The 14,291-nt window shown below is 42.5% G+C and overlaps 1 protein-coding gene across 2 annotated transcripts in view; it reads right to left on the bottom strand.

Moving 5' to 3' along the window:
- The window catches only part of VSNL1 (visinin like 1), a 138,659-nt gene that overhangs the window by 75,049 nt on the left and 49,319 nt on the right, over positions 1–14,291 (bottom strand). The window lies entirely within an intron of this gene.

Below are 14,291 nucleotides of genomic sequence, written 5' to 3'. Positions count from 1 at the left end.
TGCATGAAGTTAATCACAGGTGGAAATCTTTACAGGATCAGGGCCTGTAATACACCTCACTCTTGAAATATGAAGTGTTCTACAGCATTGGTTCTCAAACTAGGGCCGCCGCTTGTTCTGGAAAAGCCCCTGGCGGGCCGGGCTGGTTTGTTTACCTGCCGCGTCCGCAGGTTCAGCCGATCGTGGCTCCCATTGGCTGCAGTTCAGGGCCGGTTTTAGGACCTGCGGGGCCCGATTCCAAGGTCCGGGTATTCGGCGAAACTTCTGTGGCGGGGGGTCCGCTCCACATCTTCCACGGCACAGAAGGACCCCACGCTGCCGAAATGCCGCCGAAGACCCCAGAGCAGACCCCCGCCCCGCTGCCGAAATGCCGCCGGAGCAGACTGCCGCCGGGTGAGCCTAAGGCGCGGGGCCCTCTTACCCACAGGACCTGATTTCGGGGAATCGGCCTAAAGCTGGCCCTGCTGCAGTTCGCCACCCCAGGCCAATGGGGGCTGCAGGAAGCGGCGCGGGCCGAGGGATGTGCTGGCCACCCTTCCTGCAGCCCCCATTGGACTGGAGCGGCGAACCGCAGCCAGTGGGAGCCGCGATCGGCTGAACCTGCAGACGCGGCAGGTAAACAAACCGGCCCGGCCTGCCAGGGGCTTTCCCGGAACAAGCGGTGACCCCAGTTTGAGAACCACTGTTCTACAGTATATTACTGGGACTACATTTTTCTTTTGATAATTTTAGGTCTTTTTTTACTATATCCACATTGACTAGTACAAATAATTCTCCCTCCCCTCCCCATCTCATTTTTTATTTTCTTACTAAATTTTTTTTAGATAATCACATTTTATCCCAATGTGCATTTTTGCAGTAATAAAGACAGTGGATGGACAGTGTTGCCATTTCCTGTCCTAGGCTCTTAGGGCCTGATCTTGCAAGCCCAGCTCACCTGAGCAATCCTCACTCACATAAGTAATCCCATTGTATGAAGGGGTGAAGCCCTTACAGAACCAGGACTGAGGAAAAGAGTGGTTAGCTACCCAAACTGTGAAAGATGGGGAGGGGCTTCTCTGCAAAGGGTTCTGGGTAGGGAAGCCCTCATTAAAACCCCTGGCTCCCTCCAAGCTAGAGAGTCAGAATTAAAGGGTTGATGAGGAAGGGTCACCTGGAGCAGTGGTTCTCAACCCGGGGCCTGGGGCCCCATAGGGGGCCTTGAGCAGGTTTCAGGGGTGCCTCCAAGCAGGGCCAGCATTAGACTCACTGGGGCCCAGGGCAGAAAGCCGAAACACCACCACCTGGGACTGAAGCCCAGGTCCCTGAGCCCCACCACCCGGGGCTGAAGATGAAGCCTGAGCAATGTAGCTTTGTGGGAGCCCCTGTGGCATGGGGTCCCAGGCAATTGCCCTGCTTGCTACTCACTAACAGAAGTTCTGGCTTTTATATGCAGAAAACCAGTTATTGTGGCACAGGTGGGCTGTGGAGTTTTTAAAGCATATTGGGGGGGCCTCAGAAAGAAAAAGGTTGAGAACCTCTGACCTGGAGGAACCTGGGCCTGCAATAAGGCATATGGAGTACTTTGAATGGGTAAATGGACTGACACTATCTTATGGAAAGACATTCTTTGTTGGTCTTTTGGGGTTTTTTATTTAAAATATTTTTTGGTACTTTTACTAATAGCCCCTGGACTGAGTCATGCTGATTTTAGAAACCTTCCCTTACACTGTTAAGTCTGCCATTCCAGTTATGCATCAGCTCATCACAAAACCATATCTAGGGCTCTTTCGAATGTGATACCAGGGATGTTTAAGACACCATATAGAGTCACCTGTCAACCTCCGGTCAGGTTCTTCACAAGCCTGCCATCCCACCCTTCACACCAACTGTAGCAGAAAGGCTGTCCAAACAAGTCAGCAGGATGCAGTTCAGAGAGGTTTAGCAAACAAAGTACCAAACATTCTTTTTCTTTTTAAAAAAGAACAAGGGATACTTTTCCATAACAAAAATGTCAGTCCATTTACCTGTACTCCATGTCTCACAACTGGCGGAGATGACCCTTCCTCACCAGCTCTTCAACTCTAACTCTCTAGTTGGGAGAGAGCCAGGTGTTTTATAAAGGGCTCCTGTACATAGAACCCTTTGCAGAGAAGTCCTTACCGTCTCTCTGGGTGATTGACAGTTTGGCTGACTCTTTTTCTCACTCCCAGTTCTATAAGGGATTCACCCCATCACACACACTGAATTCAAGTTAACCTGGTTAGCTGAGCACCTCCTGAACAGTACTGAATGCTCTCAACCTCCATGGACTTTCATGGGTGTGGAAGGTGCTCCTCAGCTTGCAGGATCGGGTTCATATAGTCTTTCATTCACAACCTGCTCCCATCTAAGTCAATAGCAAAACTTCCCTTTGTATGCAACTGAAAACCCACTGGAAAAATATAAGGCCCAATTCTCCACTCCCCTGTGCTTAGTGTAGTCATTTACATCTGTGCAACACAGGATTAAAATGCTACCATTCTGATCCGATTGCCTTTAACACCTACTGTGCCCTCACTCTGCACAGGTGTAAATGACAACACTAAATACAAGGCCCTAATCAGGTCCCTAATGTGAAGCATTGAAGAATATACTGTGGGGAAACAATCCTGAACTGGTGGAAGCATAGACAAGTCTTTTTCATCTATTGTGCCCAAGTTAATTTGAAGTCCAGAGATTAATTTAAACCTTAAAAAGGAATAAAAACAGACAGGAAAGAAGAACGGAAGTGGAGAAATATAATCATTAAGTGCTATATAGTGAATGCTCAGTAGATGGTTGACATCCAATTATTGTCAACACTTGAGATATGAGCTGTATTTATAAACAAATATATCCGTTCTTTCAGTAATTTTTATATTGGCCCCTTTGTTGTCTTTTACCAAAAATGTATAACAATTTCCCTTAATCACTCCTTGTGGGCCACATGTTCTAAATAGCAGTACTTTGGTTTCATTTTATATGATATTTTCTCCACTATTTTGCTAACAGGGTGCTCAAAATTTCATGCAGTGCTTAGTTGTGTCCAGTGCACAGAAAGAAATAATGTCTTCCCTGGACCAACACCTAGCACTTGTGTTTCTACAGTCCAGTGTAGCACCTGCCTTTGGTGGCAGCTCTGTATTTCATATGCAAGTTCAGTTTTAAATCACCTGCCAACCCTTCCCCTCCCTCCCCAAAATCTTTTTTCCCCCCTGCAATATTGCTTTTAAACAAACTTTTTCCCATTTTTAAACTTAGTCTCTTTCCCATCAAGTGAGCTACTTGTTACTCTTCCCATTTCCATCATTTCCCCACAGCCTGCTTTATCTGGCCAGGCTCCCATAGTGTTAGCCATCCCTCCTAGCTTTGCGTGGTTAGTGACTGACAGGTGTATCTCTTTGTGCAAGTCTACTGAGTGATGCTAGACATGGCACTAAAGCCTCTGGATCTCTGCTCAATACCGCTTCCCAAGTTCTCACAGTTCTATTTGTTTACAGACCTTCCCACTCCATCATGTATCCATCTAGGGTGACCAGATGTCCTGATTTTATAGGGACAGTCCCAATATTTGGGGCTTTTTCTTATATAGGCACCTATTACCCCCACCCCCCGCATCCCAATTTTTCACACTTGCTATCTGGTCATCCTATATCCATCCCATAATAATTGTATCCAAACCAGCTTGTCCCAGGGGCAAGTCATAACTGTTGGCAAGTTACTTTGCCAGGACAGCACAGGTGTCAGCAACAAGAGCATTTTGGACACCCAGAAAAAGGGGCACAGTTTCAAAGGATTTACTGGGTATGAAATAAGTGCTGCAAGTATGACCATGTAAAATAGTGCAACCAGTAGGACAAAGTATTATTAGCCAGGACTATCCCAAAGCCTTAGGGACAAATTCTGTCCTGTGTTGCACAACCACATTATGGTGCTGCACAGACGTAACTGAAGGCACAACTGGGCTCATAGTTTCTTTAGGTATTGCCAATATCTAGCAGACAGACCTGGTAAAACATGCTCTGCATTTGCTTAATATCTAAAAATCGTTACCATACCAAAAAAGCCCATTTTCAATCTCTTGTGTTCTTTGTGAATTATTATAATCCTCATGTGGAACAACTATCAATTTATCAGTTTGGTGTAGGCAAAAACACCTTGCTTCTACTCTCATTTAAACCAGCAGAAATCATTGAAGTTACACCAGTTTAAACATGGGTAAGGGAGAGACAATAGCTCTAAATGTTTGTCACAGTCAGACATATGCTTTCGGCTCAAGTGCACCTCCCATACATTCTACAGGGAACCTCAGAGTCATGAACACCTCAGGAATGGAGGTTGTTGGTAACTCTGAAATGTTCATAACTCTGAACAAAACGTTATGGTTTTCTTTCAAAACTTTAGCACTGAACATTAATTTAATACAGCTTTGAAACTTTATTATGCAGAATAAAAATGCTGCTTTTAACCATCTTAATTTAAATAAAACAAGCACAGAAACAGTTTCCTGAAGTTGTCAAATCTCTTTTTTTTTTTTTAAACTTTCCCTTTAATTTTTTTAGTAGTTTACATTTAACACATTACTGTATGGTATGTGCTTTTTTTTTTTAAATCTATGCTCCTGCCTGATTGCGTGCTTCTGGTTCCAAATGAGGGGTGTGGTTGACTGGTCAGTTTGTAACTCTGGTGTTCCACTGTATATGGCAAAGTTAATATACACACCTGCTTTTGTGGTAGGTTGATAATGTGGATATTCCAAATGCTTTAATAGGGCAAGATTGAGCCTTTTGGTCAGAAAGTCATATATTCCTCAGAATATCTGGCCCAGACAATTCTTTGGATGCCCCCCTTTCCACAAAGCTTGTGAATTTATACTGAAAAAAATTATGTTGGGTTAATCTGACGCATTATATATTTAAAACCCTATACTGGCTAATCTAGTAGTAATACATTTTTCTCCTTGCCTCCCGTCGCAATTGTTTACAGACTGGCTATTTTACTTGTTTTTGTGTTTTAACCGGCCTGCTGATTTCCTTTGTTTGTTTCTTTTTTGCCTTTTAAAAATAGTGCTATATTTTTCAGTCCCCAAGTACCTTACTTGTTTTCCAAGAGTTTTCAAAGATGACTACCAATACATATAACTTCCTTTGCTATATTCATAAGGAGCCTAAAATGAATGTTGTCTGGCTTCTTTCATTCATCTATGTCATTTTTACTTGACTTATTAATTTGGATTCTTGATATTTCCATATCCTCATTTTTTATTTATAATTATATTATTTCTAAATGTATCCATTTATTTACAGAGTCCCATTGATTCATATGCACTTCAGATATGTAAAGCAGACAAAATCCCTTCAGGAAATAGCATTCTTCTGTAAACCTCAACTCCATTTTCCAAGAAAAATTATTTTCTAGGTTATGTGGATGTAATTATTGAAGTCAATGGAGTTGCTCTGGATTTATACCAGTGTATTTGAGCAAACAACTGGCCCAACATATCTATCTATAATCTCTTCCATCATCATATTCACAGAAACAAGACACTCCTTTCCTGTCTCTCTCTGTGATACATGATCCTAGTATTTGCTCACCTGCTTGTTCCACTAGATTGTCTGATCTGCCTCAAACACCTTTCAGCAGCCTTTGATGCATCTTGCCATATAATGTGAACCTCTCTGTGTATTGTATTCGTGCTAATTGCAATGAATAGTTTAACAGAAACCTTTCATAAATGATGCTTTCTGTAAAACTTAACCAACATGTAAGGAAGCGATAATTTGGGACTGAAATCTTATGTATTTTCATTTATTTGTTGATCCAGTTAAACATGGTACATTATCTGCTTTGCTCCATTTGATGCAGGGAACCGAACTAGTTGATCAGTCCCGTCAGGTATAATCCTCTACTGTAATTATATCAACTCATTTTTTCCATCTCCTTTTCAACCTCTAGTTCTTTTGTTAGCAAAATACATTTGACTTACAATCTGCAGTAAGGCTCAATAGTGTCATATGACTATCAAGTGAGCGCCGAGGCTTCTGGTTGCTGTAGATCCAATTAATTTTGGTAAGAAACCTATTATTTTTCTAGTTAGCCATGAGATTTAGTTCAGCCTTCTAGGGTTTCTTTGCATCTCTTATTATTATGGAAGAGGTATAATCCATCCTTAGCAATGGATGTACTAGCTGCCAACACATTTAATTTTCTAAAATTAAAACATTTTTACATTAAGCCACAATAATCATGGTTTACAAAACATGGGTTTTTTTCCCCTCTGAAAATCCATTAATATGCATTAGGCAGAAACAGCAGAGCACAGCTGCACAACCGCTAAGTTCTTCAAGTAGGCAGAAGGTCACTCGCTCACTATTAGAATCTTTTGGTGGAGCAAAATTTTTGTTTAATCTATTCATTTGCTTCCAAATCATTTTAGTATGTCAATATCCAAGCACTGTTGTTCAAGTGTTGCATATTCTGGAAAATGGCACATCATCCTAAAAAAAAAAATGTTTTGTTTCTAAGCAACATGCCTTGAACAAATATTTTTGAAACTTCTGTGTCAGCAAACTAAAAAAAAAAAAAAAAAAAAAAAGTACTTAATACAACCAGGGCAAAAATCAAGACTTTCTTGGAGGGTTGGCAACCCTAAGTATTGTCCTGGAGTCTCCAGGAATTAAAGATTAATCTTTAATTAAAGACTGACATGATGAAACCTTCAGGAATACATCCAAGCAAAATTGGCAACCCTATGTTGGTGAGCACTTTCTTACATGAGGAATCCCAGTGGGGCAAATTCTGATCTTTACTCCTCTTGAGTAGTACCTTACTCCTTGAGCAGTGCCTTTGTGCCACATTGCAAACCTCTAGCAGACACTGAGGATGGAGTCAACGTATCTTAGGTTGACTTAGTGCGGTGTCTACACTGCACTGAGTCGACGGAAGACACTCTCCGGTCAACTTACCTTACTCCTCTCATTCCCTGTGGAATACCGGGGTCAACCGGAGGGCGCTCTGCCATTGATTTAACGGGTCTTCACTAGACCCACTGAGCCCCAGTGCATTGATCGCCAGAGCGTCAATCCCGTGGTAGCATAGACATAGCTTCAGATGAGTATCCCCACTGCTCCTCACCATGAATGAGACAGTCACAATCTATTCCTTTGTTGTTCATATAAGTACACATACCGTATCATTCATATTATATATAAAAATGGAAAAATACAGGAAGCAAAAACACTGGGCAAGTGAAGAACTGTGGGCGTAATCTGAAATAACAGACCAATTTTCTTGTTATTTTTTTACTAAGCTGCTTAACAAATTCCCTGTCGTGCCCTGGTAATAACTACAACTCCTGACCAATCTCAGCATTGTTCCTTTCTCCTCAGGCTACTTCCGACACTGCCTTTCCTCTTACTAATGTCAGCATGAAGGATAGTTGGAAGCAAGACAAGGCTGTGAAACCAGCCTAGTGATTCATCCTTTCAAATATATTTCTTGTTCCACAGAAAAATAGAAATCTAGAGCCAGAACCTACCATTCACACATAAAGGCCAAAAATCTTCTCCAGAGAACCCAGCTTGAGTAAGTAGCTGGGGGACTCTGTGAGTGGAATGGGAGAGGAAACACCCAAACAATGGAGTGGCCTGCTCTGGCCACAGCCCTCTCCAGAACCACCCTTGCACAATACTCTCAGGGATACACTGCAGAGGGGTATGCACCTCCAGAATGGCCTCCCCAAACCCTGTCCCATGCCTTATACAGCAAAGTGGTTCTGCTCCCCAAAGGTCCTCTGCACCCACAGGAGAGGAGACAGGATTTGTGCCATCGTGGCCCAGAAAGGGAAGATTTATCAGAACTGTGCAGCTTTGCAGAGTGCAGGAATTTGCTGTATTCTTCCCTTTGGAAGATAGGGAGGAACCCGAATTGCCAGCTTTTCCCTTCACATGGCACTTTGGACGCAACTGTATGATTTTAACCACACTTTTGCTATCATTTGTGCCACACAGTGCAACTGAGGCTATAGCCCTTAATGAAAAATAAATAAGTGGGGATTTTCAGTGTAATGCTACATTGAAGTTAATGGCAAGAAGGCACTATTTACTGCTAACAAAACGCACTTCACACACAAAGTGGGGGAAACAGGCCAGATTTTTATTTCTGTTACACCACAGTAAATCCAGTGCAACTCCACTGACTTTATGCAGTCATTCCAGATTGATACCGGTTTTACCTGAGATCAGATCCTGGCTCAGTGACTCTACCCACAATGGAAACGATCTCTTTACTTGGGAAGAAAATGGAAAGTTCTGACATTATACAATGCCATCATACACAATGAATTCCTAACTCATTGAAAGAGTTAAAGGATACAATTACTGAGTTGTTAAATAATAAACACAGATGGAGATAGAAAGTAAGAGGTTTAGGCAAGCAGAAAGAGTTATTTTCAGATGCTATTTGAAATGAATGGACAATTGACTAGGTACTAAGATATAAAGCAGAGTGTTTCAAAGGGCAAGAGCTGCTGGGGAGAAAGCTCTAACAGCAGCAGTGGCCGGATCGTGTGAACTGATACGTTTTTAGACCAACTGTGTGCCCACACCTGACTAGTCTTTCCCCCCATTTCTGCTTATTCTGTTTCCTCTCCTCTTTTGGATGAGGTTTTGAAAGTAATATTACATTTTTACAGGTACAGAGGCCCAGCTCTGGGCCCCTGGAAGGGGTGGGGCTTAGGGCAGAAAGGGCAGGGCTGGGGGTCAGCGTCCCCATCCGCGCTGCCTGGCTGCGCCGCCCAGGGCCCCAGCGGGGATTTAAAAGGGCCCGGGGCTCCAGCCACTGCCGCAGTAGCCCTTTTAAATCACCGACCCAGGGCAGCTGCCCCTTTTGCGCCCCCGTGTCGGCGGCCCTGCTGGTAGCCGACGGGGGCGGGGGGGACAAAAGGGGCAGCTTTAACGTCAGCTGCGTACAGGCCGGTACCAGCTTCTTACTGGTACGCCGTACTGGCCCGTACCCGCCCACTTTCATCGCTGCGCCTATGACAGATTTCTCAGATAGTTTAGTGATATAAGGCTGGATGTCCATAAGGGATAATGGGTAGACATGTTTTGCTAATGCTGACAGAAAATAACCATCTCAGTATAGGAGACAAGCAGATCAGTGGCCTCATTTCTTCTCATGCCTGGCCGTTATTAGCTGCAGTGTTCTGTAGGCACTGGGTTGCTGCAAGTTTTAAGGAGAGATTTGTTTTTATCAGGATTAAGATGAATATTTCCTTATTTGGACAATTCTCTTCAACTCTGTCCTCATCCAGAATAAGTGAAAACAGAACTTCAAAACATTTCCACCATCTATTGCTGTAATATGGGATTTATTCATATGCTAAATACCATGCAGCTGAACTTCAGTAATCATTAATCGGATTATTGAGACTGCTTCTCACTCTCAGTATTCATTCAGTTTGATCACTGTAACAAGTTTGCAACATGTTTCATGGCAAAGTTGTCAGTTTCCAGCTGATTTCTGTGAGGTTTTTGGTTGCAAGAGTTGTTACTTCCAACAGAACACACTATCTCCTCCTACTTCAGTTCCCCTCAGTTACTGATAAGGAAATCCACAGTCTCCTGAATATACCAAGTTCAACTTGACCACTTAAAGCAAGTTGGGTGGCTGCAATGCCACTATTGATAAGCATTTCAAAGACTTGCTTTCCAATGGGACGGCTTGCACCATTTTAAAATCTTAAGAGATTCATCCCCTATTCAAAATACCATTTCTCGATGCTGAAATATTTGATAAGTATTGCTCAGTTGCAAACTCTTCTTTGGAGAAGATGAGCAGTTCCAGCTATATTTGAACATCAATGCCAACCTCTGTGGGTTCCAGCCTTCCTTTGGAGTTGAGACTATATTTGCCAGGGTTATAAACAATTTCCTGTTGGTTTTCGATCCTGGTCACCTATGCATTTTAGTCACACCAGGCATCTCAGTGGTTTTTGATACAACTGAGCATGGGTTGTTGCTCCAGTGACTAACGATCATTGCTGCTGGGTCTGGAATTGTCCTCTAGTTCCAGTTGTGCCTAGAAGATCATGTTCATCTGATCTTGATGCACATCTGTGTAATCACTGAGAGATTAGACGTGATAACTTTCAAAGATCTAACCTGTCTCCCATGTTTAGTCCTATTGGTAAGATTATTTCACACCATGGGGTAGAGCACCATGAGTGTATTGATGCCTCACAACTGTATCATTCTTGCTCTGGGATGCCTGCAAGTTTAGTCTTTACAAAATGTTTGGATGCATCAGAACCACCTTCTCCTCCCCACATGAAACCAAAGTCTTGTCAGCAGTTAGAGGTCATGGTTACGAAGATGCTCTTTTTCCTCGTAACCTGCATATTGAGGATACATGCTTGGAGACAGTGAACCAGATTTAAAAACTTGGCATCGCTTCTATGGAAAGCACGTGTCAGAAAGTTTTTGTTTTCTCCCCACTGGTTATGCAATTTACAATGGCTGCTTCCTTTTCTAATCTGTGGCAACTTCACAAAAACAAAACACATGCCCTCATGATCACCAGGTTTGATTGTTGTAATTTTCTCTTAACAGGAATTCCAGCAGTTCATCTGAATTGCTTGCATCACACTTACTCACTAGGTTGAACAATCATGATTATTCCTGTGCTCCTTATACCTGATACATACAAAATAGCTAAATTACTTTAAATTGGCACGGCTGGTATTAACAGTTTTGATCTTGGCCACACTCAAGACTTCCTCTTTTAGCCTCATCCTGGCAGGTGGCTATGCTCAAACAGCATATGATTTCTTATGACTATGTCTTTGAGTCTTAAATGAGTGAATTCTGCTGTGATGAGCCCTATAGTGTAGACGTCACTCCTTCTTTACATCCATCTCAGCCCCTTCATCAGGGCTTTTAAACAATATCTACCCCCCTTTTCTGTAAGTGTTTTAAGCACTCTGCTGGCCTCGTATTTATTACCTTCCTCCTCGGGTTCTTGTTTTTTTGGTACAAACTCTAAAATGGTGGGCTTTATTAACCAACTATTTTATTGTGCTAATAATTTACAGTGTCCAGAGCACTTTAGCAGGAAGGAAAACGGGTGCAAGGGCAATAAAGCTACTCTACAACTACTATTACTCGTGTAAATATTTATTCTTTTTTCACCACTCTATTTACAGTTACAAAGTGCAGATTTCCTTAAAGACAATCACAGAACCCAATATGTTAATTGTTAACATGACTTCAGCCTGTCATGAATTGGTATGCACTGTGTTCCTGACACTGGTGGTTAACTTAGCAATCAAAATGTTTTTCGAGGTCCTACTTGCTAGGGGTATAATCTTGCCTCACTAGTTGATCATTCTCTCTCTACACTAGAAACTTAATTCAGGTAGGACTCAGTGTCAGAGAGCACTAGTTTATACAGCATAGGTTCTCTCTTATGGGATTGCTATTTACTTCAACCAGGGAAGGAAATGCATTAAGAGGCAAATCGAGTCTCTTTCTTCATGGGTGTGGAGGATCCCCCTGCAGAAGAACTAATGTAGTTATAGTGCACAAAAGAGGTGAAGACAAAGGATGAGGAGGGCATGGGAGTGCATACTCCCTATAGTGTGAAGCCCTGCTCAAGGTGAGCTCCCTGAGTGGCAACACACAAGAGGTGGGAGAGGGAAGGAAAGTGCTATGGAAGGGCAGGGCCAGAGGGCTCCTGGAGCAGTCTTCCCACTCCCCCACAGGATGGGGAGCTGTACAAGAGTCTTAGGAGGCTCCTCCAGCCACTGGGTTAGAGTAACCGCCATGAAACAGAGGTTTCAGCCCAGAGAGGAAAGTTTCCTCCTATTCTACGTACCTGTCCTCTGCCTAAGGCCAGGGGATGAGTTCAGGTGCTGGGCCTGAAAGACTTAAATGATGTATGAGAAAAAGCTAGGATACAATCTTAAAACAACAAAGAAAGATTCTATTAGAATGTGTCATGAAAGTTTTGCAAAATTACAATTAGATTATGCATACTAAGACTTTTAAAAAGCACAATATGATCCAAAATCTGCTCCACGTGGAATTGTTACCCAAATATGCCCTTATCCATGCTGTCAAGGCAGTATGTTTGTGCCCCCATATCCTGGGTGTAATGGCCTCCCGCAATGATTTCCCTCATGCCGGCTGCCCCTGCAAGGAGGACAAATAATTTGCAGGTCGACATGTATGAATGTAGCGTTAGTGGGCCTCAAGGAGGACCAAATCCTGAAGCCCTTTTTATTCAGTGTTCACTCATTTAGTGCTACCTCATTGGGAATTTGCCTCAATACAGATGTTAGTAGAAACAAAGTACAGACTTTAGGATTTGATCATAGTAAATAGAATAGAATCTTCTACTTTTATTCCTCCACTCTTCGCATCCCTTCACTAGTTTCCTCTTCTCCAGTGAATCCAACTACTTGTAGTCATCTTTAAGGCCCTTCACAGCCTATTCTTGACCTAGCTATCATCTCTTACATGGTATTGAGAGGTCGCTTCCCACCTAAGTTCCTTAAATGAAGCTAGCTGTAATTGTCCATTTTTAATTTTTTCCAATATGCACCTTTGAACTTTCTCCCATTCTGCCTTTCATGAATGACAGGAGCTCCCCACAAATATCTGCAAAGCCACCTTATTGTCCTCCCTTCAAATTCCTTCTTAAAACACTTATCTGGCATGATGTGTACAAAAAACGCCCCCACAAATCCTTAATAATGGTAGGCAGCTGGTTTGCTGAAACCACTGATTTTCATGCTCACCAATATCATCTCACTATTTTTCTGGGCCCCCCAATCTGTTTTGTTCACCTATAGCCTTATATGTAGGTTGCAAGCTCTTTGGGGACAGGGACTGTCTCTTTTGTTTGTACAGTGCCTAGCACAATGGGACTCTGGCCTCTAAGGGCAACAACAATATTAATTATTATTATTCCACAAAAAATATCACTATGAGCAGTCTCATTATAATAGGAAAGGCTCAATCGGGCAAAAGATTATTCTTCATCCCGGGTGTAGCATCTGGGTCTCTTTGCTCACTGCAGTTACAGAGGGAGGGCACTAGTAGCTGTGCTTATTGGTGCGAGAGGGTCTCTGCTAGACAGTATCTGACGCCAAAGGGAAGCAGGGGTAGCAAGACAAGTCCAGCGCCTCTCCCTCTTTCTGCAGGGAATAGCTGCAGCAAGATTAGGAGCAGGGATTCGCTCTTACTCTCACCCTCACTCACAGAATACTGGCAGCTTCTCTTCTCCCTCTCCACCTCTACTTTGTGATGAGAGTTTTGCCTGATAAAGGCGCGAGTAAAAAAGTGAGCAAGGACATCAGGATTTGTCTCAATAAACAGAGTTGCACCATAACTGAGATAATTATAAGCAGATTTCACTATTCTCAGTCTTGTATTTACACTCAATTATTGCATAAAAGAATGAAAAAATAAGACTGATCCTCATGGGATTAGCTGTCTTTGGGTCAAATTTATCACTGGTGTAACTGAACGGATTTCAGCTGATGATTTTGACCCTTTGTGCTAAACAACCACACTAATGAAAACCATACGAATGTAGAAGCAGCAGCTGTTAATGGAAGTGGTTAGTGTGAATATAGATTAAGGCTTATTTTTCTACTAAAACCCTTTTAAATCTAAACACAGCATCTGTGTTATTATGGCTATTGCTTCCCTCAGTACAAAACCCACCCCGCACTCAGACCTCAGTCATCAGAACTTTCCCCTGTGGCTACTTTTGATGGTACTCAATTAAATGCATTATCGAGACGACTAATCCTAATTCTGCAGGATGAAATGAATGGCTTTATGCTTTCAAGTCAGACATAGAGGGATGGTCAAAATTATTACTCGGCTAAGTAAGTCAACAACTGAATCATGCATCACTATTTATAACTCAAACAGAAAAAAATACTGAAGATTTAACTTGTGGCAACGTTAAATACAGAAGAAAAATAAAAGAGAGACCTGAAAACTTGTCTTTTTCATGGAGAAAGATGGGCAGGTAAATTGCTTTCTGGGGACTGGATAGCTCTTGGACTGGTAATAAAAGAGGGAGACTTTCAGACCCAGGTTACTGCTTCACATTCCATCCAAGCCAGTAGTGACTGAAAGTTATTGTCATTTGTTTGATGGTCTATGTGGGATAAATGGTTGTTTTCTCAGTCCGATTCTAAATGGGAAGGTAGGTATCTATTTCACAACAGAGTGAAAGGACGGGCTTGTGGTTAAGGAACTAGGTGGATATCTGGG

This window comes from Terrapene carolina, unplaced genomic scaffold (genome assembly GCF_002925995.2).
Source record: "Terrapene carolina triunguis isolate 2854851 unplaced genomic scaffold, T_m_triunguis-2.0 Scaffold42, whole genome shotgun sequence".
Classification (NCBI taxonomy): Eukaryota; Metazoa; Chordata; order Testudines; family Emydidae; genus Terrapene; species Terrapene triunguis.
The sequence above is the reverse complement of the archived record's forward strand: the minus strand, read 5'-3'. Positions and strand labels throughout refer to the sequence as shown.